The sequence below is a fragment of the Triturus cristatus genome, chromosome 4_1 (assembly GCF_964204655.1).
Source record: "Triturus cristatus chromosome 4_1, aTriCri1.1, whole genome shotgun sequence".
In the NCBI taxonomy this organism is placed as follows: domain Eukaryota; kingdom Metazoa; phylum Chordata; class Amphibia; order Caudata; family Salamandridae; genus Triturus; species Triturus cristatus.
The window spans coordinates 1,125,022,191-1,125,028,190 of record NC_140585.1 but is presented as its reverse complement, the minus strand read 5'-3'; the positions used below and the strand labels follow the sequence as shown (position 1 = coordinate 1,125,028,190).

Below are 6,000 nucleotides of genomic sequence, written 5' to 3'. Positions count from 1 at the left end.
TGGACTGGTTCTCGTCCTCCATAAGATGAGGCTAAAGGGTGTACGTGACCTTTAGGGGCCCTCTTCCATAACACGCAGGTTTAATGCAACAATCTATACACAATAAAGCACGAAACATTCCCGCAGCGAGGATCATATTCTGAGCTCGTTTCTCAGAAGACGCTCGAATTAGGAAATGTTGACTGAATTGTGAACACAAGCCTGTCCTTGCTCCGTATTGTTGTGAATGGGATAAACCACGTAATGGCCCCTTCTGCCAGACGAATGGCTAACTGAGTGTAATCACTAACTCAAAGACAAGACAAGGCAAAGCTAATCATTGAATGCTGCAACGTGATTGGATGAACGACACAAAGGCTTTATCGATACATACCTTAAAAGCAGTCCTCACTCAAAGCGCCCAAAACATTTCTAAGACCACTTTTTGTTGTCAATTCCTGTGGATAGCTGGGTCCCGGTGCCGCACTTTGTGACGTACCCTTTCTTTCACCGGGTCCCAGAACTTTCCGATTCAGCAGCGACGCAGGTAAGAATTAGTGTCTTCTAAAGGCACCTTTAATTACCGCTTGTAATTTCTGAAAGTTGACGTGAATACTGAATTACACTGTATGTTGTCCACACACCAGTCCACAGTTTTGAGGAAGAGACCTCTAAACGCCTGTATGGATTGTCTCCTATGTGACTGACTCAGTGTGGGTCTGCAGCCTAGCTGCCTCGGTGCTTACCAATCTTTCAAAGTATGACTAAAAATATTTCCATTCCCTACACGTGCTTGCCTCTGGTTGTGGCGTTTGTGTGCTGCAGGCAGATAGGTTTTGAGAGGCATGGGCTAAGTGGGCAATCGCCCAGGGCCACCACCTTCCAAGGGGCCCCCTTGGAAAGTGAACCGTCTTTCTATTAGGCATCTGTCTAGTCTAATTCTCTACCTAAACCGATCTTCCTCTCTGCCCACATTTATCTCTGACTGTCTCTCTACACAGTGTCGTCTTTAGGATTTTTGGGGTCCTGGCAATACATATTTAAACTCTTTCATGTGACCCTGTTAAAGTTTAACATATCATTTTTAATTTTTGGGCATCGTGCAGGCTTGAATTGTCAGTAAATGAGTAATACAATTTAAATGTGTTTCTTGTATGGGCGCCCCCAAAATATGTCTTGCCCAGGGCCCCCAAAATCCTTAAGATGACCCTGGCTGCAGGGCCTGGGCTGAGTGGCTTTTGTGACAGTGCAGACAATGGTGCGAGGACAGCAGATCATCGGTTTCATTGGAATAGAGAACTATCGGCATGGGCTGCTCCAGGCAGCGATTGCTATGCTGTAGTGGCACCGAGTGCTGCATGGACAGGTTACTGTAGGCTGCCTCCCTCTGCTGCACTGGTGCAGAGTGCTGCAAGGACAGGTTACTGTAGGCTGCCTCCCTCTGCTGCACTGGCGCAGAGTGCTGCAGGGACTGGTTACTGTAGGCTGCCTCCCTCTGCTGCACTGGTGCAGAGTGCTGCAAGGACAGGTTACTGTAGGCTGCCTCCCTCTGCTGCACTGGCGCAGAGTGCTGCAGGGACTGGTTACTGTAGGCTGCCTCCCTCTGCTGCACTGGTGCAGAGTGCTGCAGGGACTGGTTACTGTAGGCTGCCTCCCTCTGCTGCACTGGTGCAGAGTGCTGCAAGGACAGGTTACTGTAGGCTGCCTCCCTCTGCTGCACTGGCGCAGAGTGCTGCAGGGACTGGTTACTGTAGGCTGCCTCCCTCTGCTGCACTGGTGCAGAGTGCTGCAAGGACAGGTTACTGTAGGCTGCCTCCCTCTGCTGCACTGGCGCAGAGTGCTGCAGGGACTGGTTACTGTAGGCTGCCTCCCTCTGCTGCACTGGCTCAGACTGCTGCAGGGACAGGTTACTGTAGGCTGCCTCCTTCTGCTGCTGCGGCTCAGAGTGCTGCAGGGACTGGTTACTGTAGGCTGCCTCCCTCTGCTGCTGTGGCGCAGTGCTGCAGGGACAGGTTACTGTAGGCTGCCTCCCTCTGCTGCACTGGTGCAGAGGGCTGCAAGGACAGGTTACTGTAGGCTGCCTCCCTCTGCTGCACTGGCGCAGTGTGCTGCAGGGACTGGTTACTGTAGGCTGCCTCCCTCTGCTGCACTGGTGCAGAGTGCTGCAGGGACTGGTTAGTGTAGGCTGCCTCCCTCTGCTGCACTGGCTCAGACTGCTGCAGGGACAGGTTACTGTAGGCTGCCTCCCTCTGCTGCTGCGGCTCAGAGTGCTGCAGGGACTGGTTACTGTAGGCTGCCTCCCTCTGCTGCTGTGGCGCAGAGTGCTGCAGGGACAGGTTACTGTAGGCTGCCTCCCTCTGCTGCAGGGACAGGTTGCTGTAGGCCGCCTTCTCCACTGCACTGGTGCATATTGCTGCAGGGACAGGTTACTGAAGTCTTCCTCCCTCTGCTGCAGTGGCGCAGAGTGCTGCAGGGACAGGTTACTGTAGGCTTCCTTCCTCTGCTGCAATGGCGCAGAGTGCTGCAGGGACTTGTTACTGTAGGCTGCCTCCCTCTGCTGCACTGGCTCAGATTGCTGCAGGGACAGGTTACTGTAGGCTGCCTCCCTCTGCTTCAGTGGCGCAGAGTGCTGCAGGGACAGGTTATTGTAGGCTGCCTCCCTCTGCTGCACTGGTGCAGAGGGCTGCAAGGACAGGTTACTGTAGGCTGCCTCCCTCTGCTGCACTGGCGCAGAGTGCTGCAGGGACTGGTTACTGTAGGCTGCCTCCCTCTGCTGTACTGGTGCAGAGTGCTGCAGGGATAGGTTACTGTAGGCTGCCTCCCTCTGCTGCTGCGGCTCAGAGTGCTGCAGGGACTGGTTACTGTAGGCTGCCTCCCTCTGCTGCAGTGGCACAGAGTGCTGCAGGGACAGGTTACTGTAGGCTGCCTCACTCTGCTGCAGTGGCACAGAGTGCTGCAGGAACCAGCTTACTGTAGGCTGCCTCTCTCTCCTGCTATGGCACAGAGTGCAGCAGGGACAGGTTACTGTAGGCTTCCTCCCTCTGCTGCAGTGGCACAGAGTGCTGCAGGAACAGCTTACTGTAGGCTGCCTCCCTCTGCTGCACTGGCTCAGACTGCTGCAGGGACAGGTTACTGTAGGCTGCCTCCCTCTGCTGCTGCGGCTCAGAGTGCTGCAGGGACTGGTTACTGTAGGCTGCCTCCCTCTGCTGCTGTGGCGCAGAGTGCTGCAAGGACAGGTTACTGTAGGCTGCCTCCCTCTGCTGCAGTGGCACTGAGTGCTGCAGGAACCAGCTTACTGTAGGCTGCCTCATTCTCCTGCTATGGCGCAGAGTGCTGCAGGGACAGGTTACTGTAGGCTTCCTCCCTCTGCTGCAGTGGCACAGAGTGCTGCAGGGACAGGTTACTGTAGTCTGCCTCCCTCTGCTGCACTGGCTCAGATTGCTGCAGGGACTGGTTACTGTAGGCTGCCTCCCTCTGCTGCACTGGTGCAGAGTGCTGCAGGGACTGGTTAGTGTAGGCTGCCTCCCTCTGCTGCACTGGCTCAGACTGCTGCAGGGATAGGTTACTGTAGGCTGCCTCCCTCTGCTGCTGCGGCTCAGAGTGCTGCAGGGACTGGTTACTGTAGGCTGCCTCCCTCTGCTGCTGTGGCGCAGAGTGCTGCAGGGACAGGTTACTGTAGGCTGCCTCCCTCTGCTGCAGTGGCACAGAGTGCTGCAGGAACCAGCTTACTGTAGGCTGCCTCTCTCTCCTGCTATGGCGCAGAGTGCTGCAGGGACAGGTTACTGTAGGCTTCCTCCCTCTGCTGCAGTGGCACAGAGTGCTGCAGGAACAGCTTACTGTAGGCTGCCTCCCTCTGCTGCACTGGCTCAGACTGCTGCAGGGACAGGATACTGTAGGCTGCCTCCCTCTGCTGCTGCGGCTCAGAGTGCTGCAGGGACTGGTTACTGTAGGCTGCCTCTCTCTCCTGCTATGGCGCAGAGTGCTGCAGGGACAGGTTACTGTAGGCTGCCTCTCTCTCCTGCTGTGGCGCAGAGTGCTGCAGGGACAGGTTACTGTAGGCTTCCTCCCTCTGCTGCAGTGGCACAGAGTGCTGCAGGGACAGGTTACTGTAGGCTGCCTCCCTCTGCTGCACTGGCTCAGATTGCTGCAGGGACAAGTTACTGTAGGCTGCCTCCCTCTGCTGCTGTGGTGCAGAGTGCTGCAGGGACAGGTTACTGTAGGCTGCCTCTCTCTGCTGCTGTGGCACAGAGTGCTGCAGGGACTGGTTACCGTAGGCTGCCTCCCTCTGCTGCAGGGACAGGTTACTGTAGGCCGCCTTCTCCACTGCACTGGTGCATATTGCTGCAGGGACAGGTTACTGAAGTCTGCCTCCCTCTGCTGCAGTGGCGCAGAGCGCTGCAGGGACAGGTTACTGTAAGATGCCTTCCTCTGCTGCACTGGAGCAGAGTTCTGCAGGGACAGGTTACTGTAGGCTGCCTTCCTCTGCTGCACTGGTAGCTTACTATAGGCCGCCTTCTCCACTGCACTGGCATAGAGTGCTGCAGGGACAGGTTACTGAAGTCTGCCTCCCTCTGCTACAGTGGCGCAGAGTGCTGCAGGGACAGGTTACTGTAGGCTGCCTTCCTCTGCTGCAATGGCGCAGAGTGCTGCAGGGACATGTTACTGTAGGCTGCCTCCCTCTGCTGCACTGGCTCAGATTGCTGCAGGGACAGGTTACTGTAGGCTGCCTCCCTCTGCTGCACTGGCTCAGATTGCTGCAGGGACAAGTTACTGTAGGCTGCCTCCCTCTGCTGCTGTGGTGCAGAGTGCTGCAGGGACAGGTTACTGTAGGCTGCCTCTCTCTGCTGCTGTGGCACAGAGTGCTGCAGGGACTGGTTACTGTAGGCTGCCTCCCTCTGCTGCAGGGACAGGTTACTGTAGGCCGCCTTCTCCACTGCACTGGTGCATATTGCTGCAGGGACAGGTTACTGAAGTCTGCCTCCCTCTGCTGCAGTGGCACAGAGTGCTGCAGGGACAGGTTACTGTAAGCTGCCTTCCTCTGCTGCACTGGAGCAGAGTTCTGCAGGGACAGGTTACTGTAGGCTGCCTTCCTCTGCTGCACTGGAGCAGAGTTCTGCAGGGACAGGTTACTGTAGGCCGCCTTCTCCACTGCACTGGCATAGAGTGCTGCAGGGACAGGTTACTGAAGTCTGCCTCCCTCTGCTACAGTGGCGCAGAGTGCTGCAGGGACAGGTTACTGTAGGCTGCCTTCCTCTGCTGCAATGGCGCAGAGTGCTGCAGGGACATGTTACTGTAGGCTGCCTCCCTCTGCTGCACTGGCTCAGATTGCTGCAGGGACAGGTTACTGTAGGCTGCCTCCCTCTGCTGCAGTGGCGCAGAGTGCTGCAGGGACAGGTTACTGTAGGCTGCCTCCCTCTGCTGCACTGGTGCAGAGGGCTGCAAGGACAGGTTACTGTAGGCTGCCTCCCTCTGCTGCACTGGCGCAGAGTGCTGCAGGGACTGGTTACTGTAGGCTGCCTCCCTCTGCTGCACTGGCTCAGATTGCTGCAGGGACAGGTTACTGTAGGCTGCCTCCCTCTGCTGCACTAGCTCAGATTGCTGCAGGGACAGGTTACTGTAGGCTGCCTCCCTCTGCTGCTGCGGCTCAGAGTGCTGCAGGGACAGGTTACTGTAGGCTGCCTCCCTCTGCTGCTGCGGCTCAGAGTGCTGCAGGGACAGGTTACTGTAGGCTGCCTCCCTCTGCTGCTGTGGCGCAGATTGCTGCAAGGACAGGTCACTGTAGGCTGCCTCCCTCTGCTGCAGTGGCACAGAGTGCTGCAGGAACCAGCTTACTGTAGGCTGCCTCTCTCTCCTGCTATGGCGCAGAGTGCTGCAGGGACAGGTTACTGTAGGCTTCCTCCCTCTGCTGCAGTGGCACAGAGTGCTGCAGGGACAGGTTACTGTAGTCTGCCTCCCTCTGCTGCACTGGCTCAGATTGCTGCAGTGACTTGTTACTGTAGGCTGCCTCCCTCTGCTGCACTG

General features: G+C 56.9%; 1 protein-coding gene across 2 annotated transcripts in view; it reads left to right on the top strand.

Moving 5' to 3' along the window:
• The first annotated feature begins 402 nt into the window (after nt 1-402).
• LOC146856131 (hyaluronidase-like) overlaps nt 403-6,000 on the top strand; it is a 30,048-nt gene continuing 24,450 nt past the window's right edge. For both annotated transcript variants that reach the window (XM_085654166.1, XM_085654165.1), the window contains exon 1: nt 403-526. The gene's annotated coding sequence lies outside the window, so the exon portion shown is untranslated. The remainder of the gene's footprint in view (nt 527-6,000) is intronic.